The 14,439-nt window shown below is 40.1% G+C and overlaps 1 long non-coding RNA gene across 4 annotated transcripts in view; it reads left to right on the plus strand.

Annotated features, from left to right (window-relative positions):
- LOC104005169 (uncharacterized) overlaps positions 1–8,427 on the plus strand; it is a 75,797-nt gene extending 67,370 nt beyond the window's left edge. Inside the window, exons 4-5 of one of the 4 annotated variants that reach the window (XR_001716188.4) lie at positions 4,163–4,226; positions 5,712–8,427. This is a non-coding gene — a long non-coding RNA (uncharacterized LOC104005169). Of the gene's footprint in view, positions 1–4,162; positions 4,227–5,707 lie in introns of all 4 variants that reach the window. The other 3 variants (XR_001716189.4, XR_008546576.2, XR_008546575.2) reach the window with 3 other exon arrangements.
- The last annotated feature ends 6,012 nt before the right edge of the window (positions 8,428–14,439 follow it).

Genomic DNA, 14,439 nt, shown 5'->3' on the forward strand with positions numbered 1-14,439 from the left:
CATTTTAATTACAATTACTGTAGCTCAGTAATAAATCTTAATATTGATAGTGTCTTTTCTACAATGTATTTCTTCTTCTTCAAAGTCTTCTTGGCTGGTGGTTCATGCCTGTAATCCCAGCACTTTGGGAGGCTGGGATGGGAGGATCGCTTGAGCTCAGGAGTTCAAGACTAGCCTGGGCAACATAGTGGGGCCTTGTCTTTACAAAAAATAAACAAAAACTAGCTGGGCATGGTAGCACGTGCCTGTGGCCCAGCTCCTTGGGAGGCTGAGGCTAGAGGATAGCTTGAGTCTAGGAGTCTGAGGTTGCAATGAGCCGAGATAGTGCCACTGCATTCCAGCCTGGGCAATAATGGGAGAGCCTGTCTCAGGGGGAAAACAAAAATCAAAAAACAAAAAATCAAACAAACAAACAAAAACCCAACAACAACAATAACAACAAAACCCCAACAGTTTTCTTGCCTATTCGAGGTATGTTGCAATTCCAAATGAATTTTAGAATCAGTTTGTTCATTTATACAAAACAGGCCTGCTGGGATTATGATTTGAATTGCATTGAATTTACAGAACAAATTGGAGAGAATTGATATCTTAGCCACATTGAGTCTTCCAACCCATGACTATGGTGTGCCTGTCTATACTTTTGGTCTTCTTTAATATCTTCCAGAAATATTTTGTAGTATTCAGTATCCGTGCCTTTACTTCTTCTGCCATATTTATCCCTGAATATATTATATTTTATACTGTATTTCATCTAAGTTGTTAAAATTATAGACATTGTATTTTATAATATCCCCTTATTATCCTTATATTATCTGCAGAATCTGTAGTGTTTACATTTCTTTCATTCCTGATATTAGCAACTGGTGTCATTCTTTTTTTTTCCTTATCAGAAGATAGAGATAGGTTTGTCAACTTCATTGATCTTAAGCAGCTTTTGGTTTTATTGATTTTTTTCCCCATGGTTTCCTGTTTCTTTATTTAATTGATTTCCTCTGATATTTAGTATTTTATTTTTTTGGCTTAGTTTGTGTATTTTCTTTTTCTTTTTTGTTAGTTTCAAAAGTGAACACTGAAGTCATTAATCTGAGACCTTTCATCATTTCTAATGTAGACATTTAGTAATATGAATTTGCTTTAGTGACATCCCACAATTTTATGTTGTATTTTTATTTATGTTTATGTCAAAATACTTTCTAATTTCCTTTTGATTTCTTTTTTAACTTATGAGTTACTGAGAAATTTGCTGTTAAGTTTGCAAATATTTGGTGGATTATCCAGATATGTTGCTGTAATTGATGTCAAATTTAATTCCACTGTGGTCAGAAAGCATATTTTATATGACTTGAATCCTTTTAAGTTTACTGAAAATTCTTTATGACAAGGGTGTTGCTTCTTCACAAGATTCTCCACGTGTACTTTCTTTATGAACAGGGTAGTGCTTCTTGACAAGTTTCTCCACGTGTGCTTGTAAAGAATGTGTATTCGGATCTGGTTGGGCGGCATATCCTCTGAAGTCAATTAGATCAAGTTGCTTTATAATGTTATTCAAGTGTACTCTATATTTGTTCATCCTCTATTTTTCTATTAATCTCTGAAAGAAAGGTGTTACAACTTTCAACTATAATTATGGATGTTTCTATTTCTTTTTATAATTCTATGTGGTTTTACTTTATGTATTTTCAAGTTGTATTTTTAGGTACATAACTATTTAGATTTACTATATACTTTGATTGGCTATTTAATCACTATGAAATTATCTTCAACTATACTTTGCCATGGAATCCACTCTGTATAATACTAAAAGAGCTACCCAAGTTTTGATTTTGGTTTTGCTTTTACCTTTAACCTATTTGTGTCTTTATATTTAAAGTGTGTTTTTGTAATCAGATATTCAGCTTTGTAATCCAGTCTGACAGTTTCTGCTTTTAATTTGGGTTATTTGAACAATTTACATTTAGTGTCATTAGTGATATGGTTAAATTTGTCTCTCAACTTGCTGTTTGGTTTTTATTTATCCTATCTTTTCATTTCTTCATGTTTCTTCTTTTTTGCCCACTTTAAAAATTATTTGAGTATTATTTCTGATTTTATTTTATTTGCTGGTTTATTAACTATAACTCTTCATTTTATTATTGGATTGATTGTTTTATGGTTTATTTTATACATTTTTAACTGAACAGAGCATACCTTCACATACCTACCTTTGTATTACATGTAATGGTAGGATAAATAAAAATAATTGTACCATATAATAATAGTACATAATGAAGTGTGATATAATAGCATAATAGTTCTTTAATAATGTGGTATGATAAACAGTAAATCCAGTATATGAATAATAATATACATCTTTAACTTATAACTTTTGACTTAAATATGATGGAACAAATTATAGTAATATATTTCCATTTCTCTCATCTCTGCCTTTGTGATATTACTCATACTGTCCTTATACATATGTTATAAACCCCAAATGCATTGTTATTATGTTAATTCATGTTTATGTCAATTAACTTTAAAGAGATTTAAATAAGAACAACATTTTATGTTTTTACCCATGTAGTTACCATTTCTCTCATACACCATTTTTGTTTAGATTTACATCTCCATCTCCATCTCCATCTGGTATCATTCTCCTTTTGCCTGAAGAAATTCCTTCAACATTTCTTGTAATGTGATAAATTATTTGAATTAGTCTTAATTTTCACTTCATTTTTAATATTTTTGCTGGGTGTAGGATTGTAGGTCAACAGAGTTTTTTCAGGACTTTAAACATGTTGTTTCACTTTGTTTTTGCTTATACTGCTCCCAGTGAAAAATCAGCTGTTATCCTTAAATTTGCTCCTTTCTTCATAATGTGGTTTTTTTCTCCTCTGTCTGCTTTAAGATCTTCGTTTAATACTGGATTTGAACAATTTGATTATGGTGAGCCTTGGTGTATTTTTTTCATGTTTCTTATGCTTGGAGTTTATTGAACTTCTTAGATTTGTATATTTATATTTTTAAATAAATTTGGAAATTTTAAAACCATTATTATTTCAAATATTTTTTCTCTGCCCCCTACCCCCATTAGGGACTCCATTCAAACGCATGCTAGTTTGCTTGAAGTAGTCTCACATTTTGCAAGTGCTCCTTTTAATGTTTGTTCTCTCCGTGTTTCATTTTGGATAGTTTCTATTGCTATGTCTTAAGGTTCAGTAATTTTTTTTCTACTCTATCTAATCCATTAATCCCATTTAATGTATTTCTCAAGTCACACATTTTAGTTTTCATCTCTAAAGTTTGATTTGGTTATTTTTTGTATTCTCCATATTACTACTTACCACTTTAAATAATAATGGCTATATAAATGTCCTTGCCTGAAAGTTCTTTTTGTGCTAGCTCTGGTGCAGTTTTCTTGATCCATTATTGTCTTCATTACGGATGATGTTTTCCTGCTTCTTCGTATGCCTGGAAATCTTTGTTTAGATGACAGACATTGTACATTTTATCTTACCATGTGCCTGCTATGATTATTTTTAAAAATATTATTGAACTTTATTCTGGGAAGCAATTACTTAGAAACAGTTTGCCTGTTTCAGGACTTAATTCTACAACTTGTTAGGTGGGTCAGGGGCTATGCTCCATCTGTTGCTTATTATTTCTTACTACTAAGGCAAGCCTTTCTCAAGTAGACTACCCAATGAGCCGTAAATTATGAGTTTTCCACTCACTGGAGCCAGCAGGAATAGATACTATTACCAGATGCATGTGAGCCCTAGATTCTCTTCTATTGTACTTTCAGATGTTCCCCCACACCCTGGTGTAGTTTCTATACACGAAGTGCTGAGTATTACTCTGATGAGTGAATAGTGAAGAGGAGCCTCTGCAGATCTCTAAGCTTCTGCCTATGGATGCTCCACTCTTTTGTATACTGCAAACCAACTGCTTTCATCTCCCTGGACTCTCAGCTCTATCTTGTCAACTTAGGGAGACCAGCAAGGTGTGCCTGGGTTTCCTCTCTCTGTCCTCGCCTGGAGATTCTTTCAAGCCGCCAGTTGGGGATTCATAGGGCTCACCTAGTTTGTTTCTATCTCTGAGAGATGACTGTCCTTCATTGTCTGATACTCAGTGTTTTGAAAAGCAATGTTTACTATATTTTGTTTGTTTCTTGTTGCAGGTGGAAAGTGGGAAGATAAATCAGATCCCTGCTACTCCTTAAGCAGAAGTGAAATTCATTCATGGTATCCCTAATAACATTCTTAGTTAACATGAATGTGTTATGTGTTTTCTGTGTATGAATAAGTGAGCTTAGAGATTCATATTAGCAAGTCATTGATCTCCATGGTAACTCTGCGGGGCAGGCATTAGCTGGCTCTAACGCCCACCTTCTGTACGATGCTAGGCACATTATTTTACCTCTGGGTTTTTTAATCTGCAAAATGGTGATTATGATAAGTAACAATTTCCACAAATTGTTGAGAAAATTAAATGAGATAAAAATAGAGCACTTCGCTCATCACTTGATGTATAGAAAACACTCAATATGAGGAAGTCAAGCATAGTGAGGTTAAGTGACTTGCTAAAAGTCTCACAGTTGTTGAATGTCAGAGCTTGGGTGGGAATAAGCATCATTGAACCCAGGAAATCTGTAGTGTCTCTCCAGGGAATAATGGATGTGGTTTCCCCGTGGAAGGGAGGTCACTTAGCTGGCCACATTGGCAACCTAGGAAAATGAAGGCATGGTCTTAGCTGTAGTGGGGACATTGGGAGGGAGTTGATGGAATAAGCTGGAGAACCACCTCCCAGCATGTATCCTCCGGAACACTAGTGCCTAGTGAGCCAGATAAAGGGTTCTGAGGCCGCAGACTTTAATAAATTGTGTGATGTTTCACAATGAGGCTTTATAGCGCCCATGGCAGAGCAAAGATTCTAACAAATCTGTACTAGGAAAACTTCTTAACTTCATTTAATCTTAACATCCTGTAGAATTGGCCATTCTTAAAGTCCTAGATTTAAAATAAAGTCTATTTAGAAGCTAAAGTTGATGGTTTAATGATGGCTTGGCTATGGAGTGACAAGGTCTGATAATTGTACGTGTGTGCGTGTATATATGTATATATTATATAAAAGAAATACTATATATATTAGAAATACTATACATATATAGCTCCTGCTACTATACATAAGAAATATATACGCTAGTATATATATTATTACTAATATATGTTAGTATATATATTTATTTAATCCACAAAATTGTGATTAGGATAAATATGTATACTAGTATATATTGGTATATATATTTCTTATATCTAGTATATATGTTTTATATATATATTAGAAATACTATATATATATGTAATATGTAATATATATATATATAGCTCCTGAATTGTACCTGGTGCACGCTAGTTGCTCTATAAATTAAGGAATTATTTTATACATAGATGGAAAGTGCACTAGTTTAAGACCTTCGATGTCATATAGAATTGAATTCAAATCTTGTCACTTATGATTTATGTGACCTCAGTGTTTCACCTAATCTCACTTTGCCTCAGTTTCCTCAAATGCAAAAGAGGTATAATAAAATCCCCCTCACAGAATATATAATTTATGAATTTACTAAGCAATTCTGCAGTAAAAATCAGCCCTGCACTATATTGTTTTGCAGAGAACTTGGCTCCTGTAAATTCCTTTCCTCTTTCTCTTCCTGTGCTCTGAGGTAGGTCTGGACAGACTTCTTTGTGCTTCAGAAGCTCATCATCAACACAGCAGATTGCACTGGAACTTCCTCAGTGCATGCAGATGTGGAAGCCACCTCCTGGTTCATCTAGTACATGCTCAACCATGGCCTGAGTGGCTCAGATGTATTTGGGCCTCATTGCATTTAGCAAGTTAATTGCTCATTAAGAGGAAGGGACATTCACAGAGCTGGACCAACATCCTGATAAAATACCCAGTGACTTTCAGTGTTTGATTTATGAGCACAGGCTCGGCTCCTTGCAGGCTTGTGTCAGGACGGGCTGGAGCGATAAGCACATATTTATCTTCAGGCCTTGAAGAATGACAGGGGAACGCGGTACTGTAAAGGCAACAAAGCCACCCCGTGGGCAGAGGACAGTCGCTGGGTGCATTGGGAAAGCTGGAGCAGACTCCTTGTGGGAAGACAATGAACGGAATTAGAAGTTAGGGTTTTAATTATCATACAAATTAGAAGAGGATTAATCAGCTCATATTTTATGACATGACATGGTGTGGAGGACTGCCGGTTAAGTTTTATGGCAAATCTTTGATTAATTGAGACACAGCATGAAGGTATAAAATCCACACTACAGCTGCATGTTAATCTCTCCCTTTCCTTCCAAGGTTAGAAGCCAGTGTAAGAGAGACGGCTGCTGAAGACACATAGCCGCACGTGCGAACATGGCCTCACAGCTTGCCTCTCCATAAGAGGTTTATTTGTCTTCTCATATTTGTTCAATGTGGACAAGAACCTTCTGGCCCCTGCTCCTCTTTTGCATTTGGAATCCTTTGACTTCTGCTTTCTTGAGGAGTGAGGCTCCTGGGCAAGTTGTCACCCAACTCTGGGCAGTCATCCCAGGACCTGAGAGTCACTGCAAATCCTTGCTCAGAACCCCATGCCCATGTGTTCATCCTTGCATACTTTCCCAGGCCCCAGACCAAATTAAAACTTGGCAGTTGAATCACGGTTTTCACAAAATCAGCCCAACAAACTATGGCTCCAAGTCCAGCAGGGCTGGGCCACTCAAGGCAGAGTAAAGTTTCAGAGACAGAAATGGAAACCTGACCAGGGCTGCCCAGGAGCCGTGACGAAGGAGACTTGTCACTCTGTCGCTGCAAACACAGAAGTGTTTAGAGTGTGTAGGCCACTGTTCCAGGTAGGAGTCTCATGGAGAACTTGAGAAGGAGGACTGTGTGTGTGCGGCCAAGGTAAGTCTCAGACGGAAGGCATGTGCTAACAGGGCAGCTAACAGATCTGCAGAACGTAATGTGCCTGACCCTGAGCTGCTGATCTACCTCACACTCCAATTCAATTCAGTCCTTTCAGTTGCTTAAGGAAATCTGCAGTTATCTGATTTCTCAACGAGTCCTGTAGGTTCTACTATAAAAATATACGGAAGAACCACCTACTTCTCACCACTGCTATTTAGACCATGCTGCTCCACCCACTTCTACCTTCACCTGGGCTCTGGGTTACTGCGGTAACTTCCTCCTCGGCCCACATCTTCCATCCCTGTCCACTTAGGTCTATTCTCAACACACCTGCCAGAATGAGGTGTTGAAATGTAAATCAAATCATGTCCCCACTCTGCTCAGCCCTCTGATGACTGTGACTCACTTCAAATACAAGTCAGTCTGTGTGGTGCCCTGCAAGGCAATGAGATCTGGCCCTGGTGACCTCTTGGGCCTCACTTCCCACTGCTGTCCTTTTTCCACTCCACATAGCGTCACAGCATTGGCACTTGCTGGCTCCCCTGCCTGGAATTCTCCTCCTTCTGGTAGCCATGTGGCCCAGCTCCCTTGCTCTGTTTCAGCCTTCCCCCAAGGAAGAATGAGGCTGCTCTACCTTCAGACCCAAAACGCAACATGAACTCTCCTCTGGGTCAGGAATGCCTTGTTTAGCCACCCTATGTACAACGGGAGCTCTCTCTTCAACAGACTCAACAGTAGCCCATGGCATACAGATGTTCTGGTGAATGTTCAATATCTGGTTTGTGGCTAGGGGATGGGCACACCAATTTTTGGTGCTTATTGATTTCCACAATGTAAATGCTTTCACTGTGGCCAATTTTAAGCTACCAAAGTGATGACACAACTGCCTTGCAAAATTCCTGAAAGTAAAGTAATTGGCTTTTGCAAGCCAGTGTGAGCTGGCTCTGGCACACGCTATAGTCCTTGTCTGTTCTGTTTTTCCCCTTGGTTTCAATTCTGACATACTATATACGTCATTTATATATCATGTATATTAGATGTCTTCCCATTACAATATAATTTTCACAGGAGCAGTGATCTTTTGACACTTTGTTCATTGCTGGTACAGTGTCCACTACAGGGCCTATCACAAGTAGGTGCTCAATACAATTTTGCTGAATGAGAGTATTAATGAAAGATGAGCGTCTACTCCTTATCAGATATTGACAAGTTTGGGGATACAGAGAATAAGACAATGTTCTTGATCTTGACTTCTATCCAGTGGTGAAGACAAGCCTTTGCAATACAATGAAATAGCAACTAAATAGTGGTTATTCCTGGTAGGCGTTAGAACATAGAAAAATCATTGAAACAAAATTTAAGTATCAGAGTTGATTAATTCTTATGTGAATGGGGATGTAATTGTGTAACTATTAATAGTATTTGACCAAGGCTCCCTGGAATGTCTTCTAATACCCTTTGTCTTCATTAAATTTTAGATATATACATAGAACATTATAGTGCTTTCCTGACCCGCTGAGTGCCTCTAACTCTTCATTATGCATAATAGCTACAATGAAGCATATAGCTTAGTCTAGCTTCTACCAACCACAATGTCCACTTTACCAACCTGTCAACCCTGGAGCTAGAAGTCATTAAAACACCTTATATTAGCCTTAATGCTTGAGAATGAAGTAAAGTGAGAGTGAGTTAATTGTACCTGCCAATGGGGCACCTTTGGCCTCTGTTCAGTCTCATGTCATGGGTGGCAGGGATGGTAAAGAAGGCCACAACAGAGCATGCCTTTATTTATTTATTACGTTTTATTTTTGTTTGTAGAGATGGGGTTTCACTACATTGCCCTCAAGTGATTCCCCAACCTTTGCTTCCCAAAGTGCTAGGGTTACAGGTGTGAGCCACCGTGCCCCGCCACAGCATGCCTTTTAAAACAGTGATTGGGCCAGGTGCGGTGGCTCACACCTGTAATCCCTGCACTTTGGGAGGCCAAGGCGGGTGGATCACCTGAGGTCAGGAGTTCAAGACCAACCTGGCCAACATGATGAAACCCCGTCTCTACTAAAACTACAAAAAATTAGCTGGATGTGGAGGCGGGTGCCTTTAATCCCAGCTACTTGGGAGGCTGGGGCAGCCTCCCAAGTTCAAGAATTGCTTGAACCTGGGAGGCAGAGGTTGCAGTGAGCTGAGATCGCTCCACTGCACTCCAGCCTGGGTGACAGAGCAAGACTCTGTCTCAAAAGCAAACAAACAAACAAAAGCAAAAACCACAGTGATTGTATTTACTGGTAAACATGGTCCCAAAGGAACATAACCCCATTAGACTAGTGTTTACTTCATTTTGAAGAGTAAGGAGAGGATGAGGAGAAGAGTCATGGCTTTCCTTCCCTCTGCATGTTGCTAGTGACTTAATGTGCAATTTATCCCAGTGACAGATGCATTTTAAAACATGGTAGCATGAAGAAAATGAACATGTACTGGCAATGCTAGGTTACTCTGCTGGATTCCCCACACACATTTATAGACCAATGGTTTTGTTGATGGAATTCCTGAAATCCTTAAAATGTGCTCATAGCCTATGTGGTAACTTGGACCAGAATACAGCAATTCCTTGGGTGAGTTTCCCGAGTTTCTTTCACATTCTGCATGTGCTGAGCATCTTCTATTTCCAAGAGGCTCACCTAAATGGACTAAACAGACAGACTCCCCCTGTTGGACTTCTGGTTGGGTTGGGCCAGTGTGGAGCCCCCGCAGGTCAGACGGAGGCAGAGGGTGCAGTCAGGACTACTACAGGTGCCTCTCATTTAATGAGAAGCGCAGCTCTCACTGCCTGATGCTTCTCTGGCTTGCAAAGTTTTGCAGGTGTTTCCTAAAGACAATGATGAGGTGTCCTTCTTCAGAGAAGGATTGTGTTCGCTGCTTTCAAATCTTGTGGGCACCACAGTGGGGACCACTTCAGACCAAAGGTGCAGCTGTGGCTCCTCAGCAACCTCAGGCCACACTTTTCCAGGTGAAAATGTGTGAGGCCAGAACTTCTCAGGACTTCTTCTTTCACGTTCTTTTACTTCTTCTGCTCTGCTCCTCCCAAGACAGTTTCTCAACACTTCCCCGGGGTTCGGGGAGCAGGCTGTTGGGGGGAGATTTGTTTTGCAGTCACCATGAGATAAAGCTTGTAAACTTAAAATGTCATCTCTAGGATTTTCCACTTTGGGATGGGGGTGTCCTGAGGGTGAACTGAGCCTGAGTGTTTGGTATTGGCAAATTCCCATGGGACTTGGGAACTCCAGTGGTTGGCTTACTTCCTTGGTGAAAGGTTCTAATTTAAAAAAATGATCTGGGAGTTTCCACATCTTCAAATTTTAAAGTCTTTTCATGTGCTTTTTCTTCCCCATATTGATCTGGTGTTTTGATTTTTTTTTCTTTAGCAAGAAAGTTGTTTCAAATGACCTAGCCTCATTAATAGAAGCTGGAGGCACATGAGATTTTTCTAGTTGAAAAATATCACTCTAATTATTTCAGAAGAGATTTGACAGCAACTTTTTGGATGGGAGGAATTGAGAAGGCAGTGGAATCTAGGGGTAATTTTTGCAAAGAGTTACGCAGGTTAGCTTTACACCCTCCTCCTTTCTCTAGTCAGGAAGGAGATCCCACTTTAGGGGGTGTTTCAAAGTCAGGGGGCACAGAGCACCCAGGCAGAATAGCTTAGTCTTTGCAATAAAAATTTCTTTAGAAGATCCAGGGATGTTGGAGTTAAAAGTATTAGGTACAGATAAAAATAGCAATGAGATAACATCCTCACCTATAAATTAGAAAATGTTAAAATAAAATAAAAAACCCCACAACTCCTGCATTCTATTGTGATGAGACAGGCATGCTCACTTGTTAGAAAAGAATTTGACAACATGAATACGACCTAAAAGATAATTATACCTTTTGGTCAATAATTTAACTTCTAGGAAAATTATCATAAGTAAAATCTAAAAGTGCAGAAGAAAGTTCTGTGCACGAAGATTCATTTATTCAATACATATTTAGTGAGGGCTTACTATGTAGCAGATATTTTCCTGAATGCTAGGAATTCAGCAGTGAATTAAGAACAAAAGCCTTGTATGTAGGCAAGTGCTCCAACAAGTGGGAATGGGGCTAGTCAATAAGCAAACAAGGAATTAAGGAGATTACATATTATTAAAAGTGCCTCAAAGTTGTTCGTTTCTGGTCAAAATGAAGTAAACCTACTGCAGCTTATTTTTTACAGTGGTCACAAAAAAAACATGCTGAACAAAATATAAAAGGCCGAGGACTCTGAAAAATGAAGAATAGCAGACAGGCTGGGAGCAGGGTCTAAACACCAGCATGCAGAATAGCCAGTATGGTGACCCAGGCTTTTTTCCTTTTTTTTTTTTTTTTCCCACACAGTTTTGGACCAAGGACAAGTCAAAACAGGAAGCTGTAGACCACAGAGCAGGCACAATCAGCAAAACCTCCAAGAGAATCTGTCTCTCAGGACAGAGGACAGGAAAAATCCCCTCACCCATATGACACAGGAAGTGTGGAGAGAATCCTCATAAGGTTTTTGCTCATTTTTTTTTTCCCCCTCCTGGCCCTGCCCCAAGGTTGGTTCCAGTTACATAATGTGCTACCATAGAGTTGAGCACCCAAGACCCCAAGAGGAAAGTGGGATCAGGAAAGGAGGGTTTCACAAAGAGTGTGTGGGGTACCCGCATAGATTTTTCTCTCTCTTTCTCTCCACAGTGATGTAGCACAGCATGGGGGTTAAAACTCTAGAAAGCAATTCTCAAGGGAAAATATAATCAACAGAGGCCCATTCCAACATGATCCAGGTGTTGGGATGGTTAGAGAGACTTTAATGGCTCTATTACAACAGCGATCCATGAAGAAAGGGTGAATATTTTGGAAACAGGTGGAAATATAGGACTTTTCTTCAGAAAAATAGAAATTACAAAAACAGAAGCCATTGTGCATTTTAGGACTGCAATATGTATGATCTGAAATTTAAAAAAATTACCGAGTTGACTCAGCTGGATGGAGATGACAGAGGGAAAAATCAGTGATGTTGAAAATAGAGGAATAGAAATGATCCAATCTGAAGAAAAGAGAGTAAAGAAATCAAAAATAAAATAAACAGATCCCTGGAGACCTCTAGAACATTATGAACAGGTCAAAAATTTGTGTCATTGGAATCTCTAAAATATATAATGCAGTACTAAAAATATTATATAATGGCTGAAAACTTCCTAGATTTGGTGAAAAACATAAACTTACAAATTCAAGAATCTCTGTAAAATCCAAACAGGCTAAATGCGAAGAATTTCATTCCATAGAAGACTAAAGTAGGACCTCCACCGCAGACCATACACAAAAATTAACTCAAAATGACCACAGACTTGCATGTAAGAGTTAAACTGTAAGACCCTTAAAAGAAAACATAGGCATAAATCGTCAGAACCTTGGGTTAGGCCGTAGTTTCTTAGACACAACAAAAAAGGCACAAGCAACAAAAGGAAAAACAGGTAAACTAGATACCATCAAAATAAACAACAGTTTTGTCTCAGGGGACACCATTAAGAAACAGAGAAGACAACCCACAGAATGATAGAAAATATTTCAAATCATATGTCTAATACAGGACTTGTATCTAAAATATGTAATGAACTATTATAATTCAATAATAAAAGACAATCTAATTTTTAAAGAAGGAGAAATGGTCTGAACAGACAGTTCTGCAAAGAAGAGATGTAAATGGTCAAGAAGCACATAAGAAGATGTTCCGTATCGTTAGTGAGATGCAAATCAAAAGCACAGTGAGATGCCACTTCCACGCTTTTGACGGCTATGATCAAACAGACAGAGAATTAACAGGAGATGATGAGGATGTGGAGAAAAGGAAACCTTCATCTCCTGCTGGTGTGAATGTAAAATCTGCACTCTTTCCTCACCTGGGATTCTGTCACAGTCTCCATCCCAGGGGCCTGTTTCCCATCAACAAAATAGCTGGTGCTGGGGAAGACCCTGCTCTGGGAGCCCAGGAACTCTGGTTCCACAGCCATCTGGCCCTTGTCTGAGATGTAATTTTGGTCATTTGACCTCTCTGACTATACTTTTCTCTTTTGGCAGGATCGGGGATTGAGCCCAGGGCTGCCCATGTCTCCTTTCCCCACCCAGCTCTCCCGCACCGGCTCCCCAACCCCTGACTCCCTTTGCCTTCTCCACAATGTACGAGTTTGCACTTTCTGAAAGTTTCTCCATAGTTGGGAAAGCTTCCCAGAGAATGCTGACTCTCCTGTGCTCATTTGTTTGGGTAGCGCTTCGTGCTTTGTGGCATCTTCCTTCTCTGGTGCTGTGGAGCTCACCCTTGGGGCCTCACTCAGCTGCCGGTGGCATGAGCCCATGTGGGCACCTGGCTTGACCACAGGCACCCATCTCCAATCCTTCCTTCTCTTGCGGTACAGGACAGCCATGTGCCCCCTCTGCTGGGATGCTGGTCCTTCTGGTCAAGTTTCCTGATGAAAACCGCTCTGCAAGGGACACAGGCAGGGGCAGATGCACATGGCATGGCCACAGTCCAGGCAGAACACAGGAGAGTCCTTCCCTGCCATCAGAGATGCTGAAGTTATAGAGGTTCTGCTCTCTGGAGTCCCCCAACCTTCTGTAGTTCTCTGAATGTTGATTGCAGATGAACAGGGATCTGGCTGGCTGAGGCCATGTCTTCTGGGCCACAGCTTCATCATGGCACCATGAGCTTTATGCTCAGTATAGTCACAATCTTACCATGAAAAATCCTTTAATGTTGCAGAGTCGACGGCCATCCAAACAGTTTGTCTGCCCTCATGAGAAATGATCGTTGCTCTCTGGTTCAGGCAGCCCAGAGGAAACTGAGATATGGACCAGCAATTTACCCACATCGTGCTCTTTCTTAAATCACCCAGGACCACTTCCAGATGCTAACATCTGTGCTCTTGAGGGGCTTCTGTGTTTCATTTGAGTCTATCAAGAGCACTGCTTACTGTTTTGTTGTTAAAAGACCCCAATAGCCTGTGGTGTCTCCATCCGTCCCTCTCCCTTCCTGCTCCTATACTCCCAGCCTCCCAGGCACCATTCCCCCAGTGCACTCAACACCAGCTGCAGAGGACACTGTAGCTTGGTTGATTGCCAAGGCTGACCACATTCATTCCTGGGGTGCTCTTCATTGCTTAGTCCCTATCTCTGAATTCTTGGCTTTGATTTTGCCCCTAAAGCTTTGGGTTTTAGAGACTTACGTAGACATCCTTCCTTGGTCCTGGACTTGACTTGTGATCCTGCATACGCTCCTGGCTTCAGCGCCTTGCCTCCCCTTCCTACTCTTCTCCAGCCCTTGGTCAGAAGCTGGCCTTCTCTTGGAAACTACTCTTCTGTGTCAAATGACGGTGCCAGAGTGGGAATGATCACTTTGCTCTTGCCATGAAAGTGAGCCTGTGGGGGATGGGCTTATCGTCCAATTCTGCCGCT

This window comes from Pan troglodytes, chromosome 13 (assembly GCF_028858775.2).
Source record: "Pan troglodytes isolate AG18354 chromosome 13, NHGRI_mPanTro3-v2.0_pri, whole genome shotgun sequence".
Taxonomy (NCBI): domain Eukaryota; kingdom Metazoa; phylum Chordata; class Mammalia; order Primates; family Hominidae; genus Pan; species Pan troglodytes.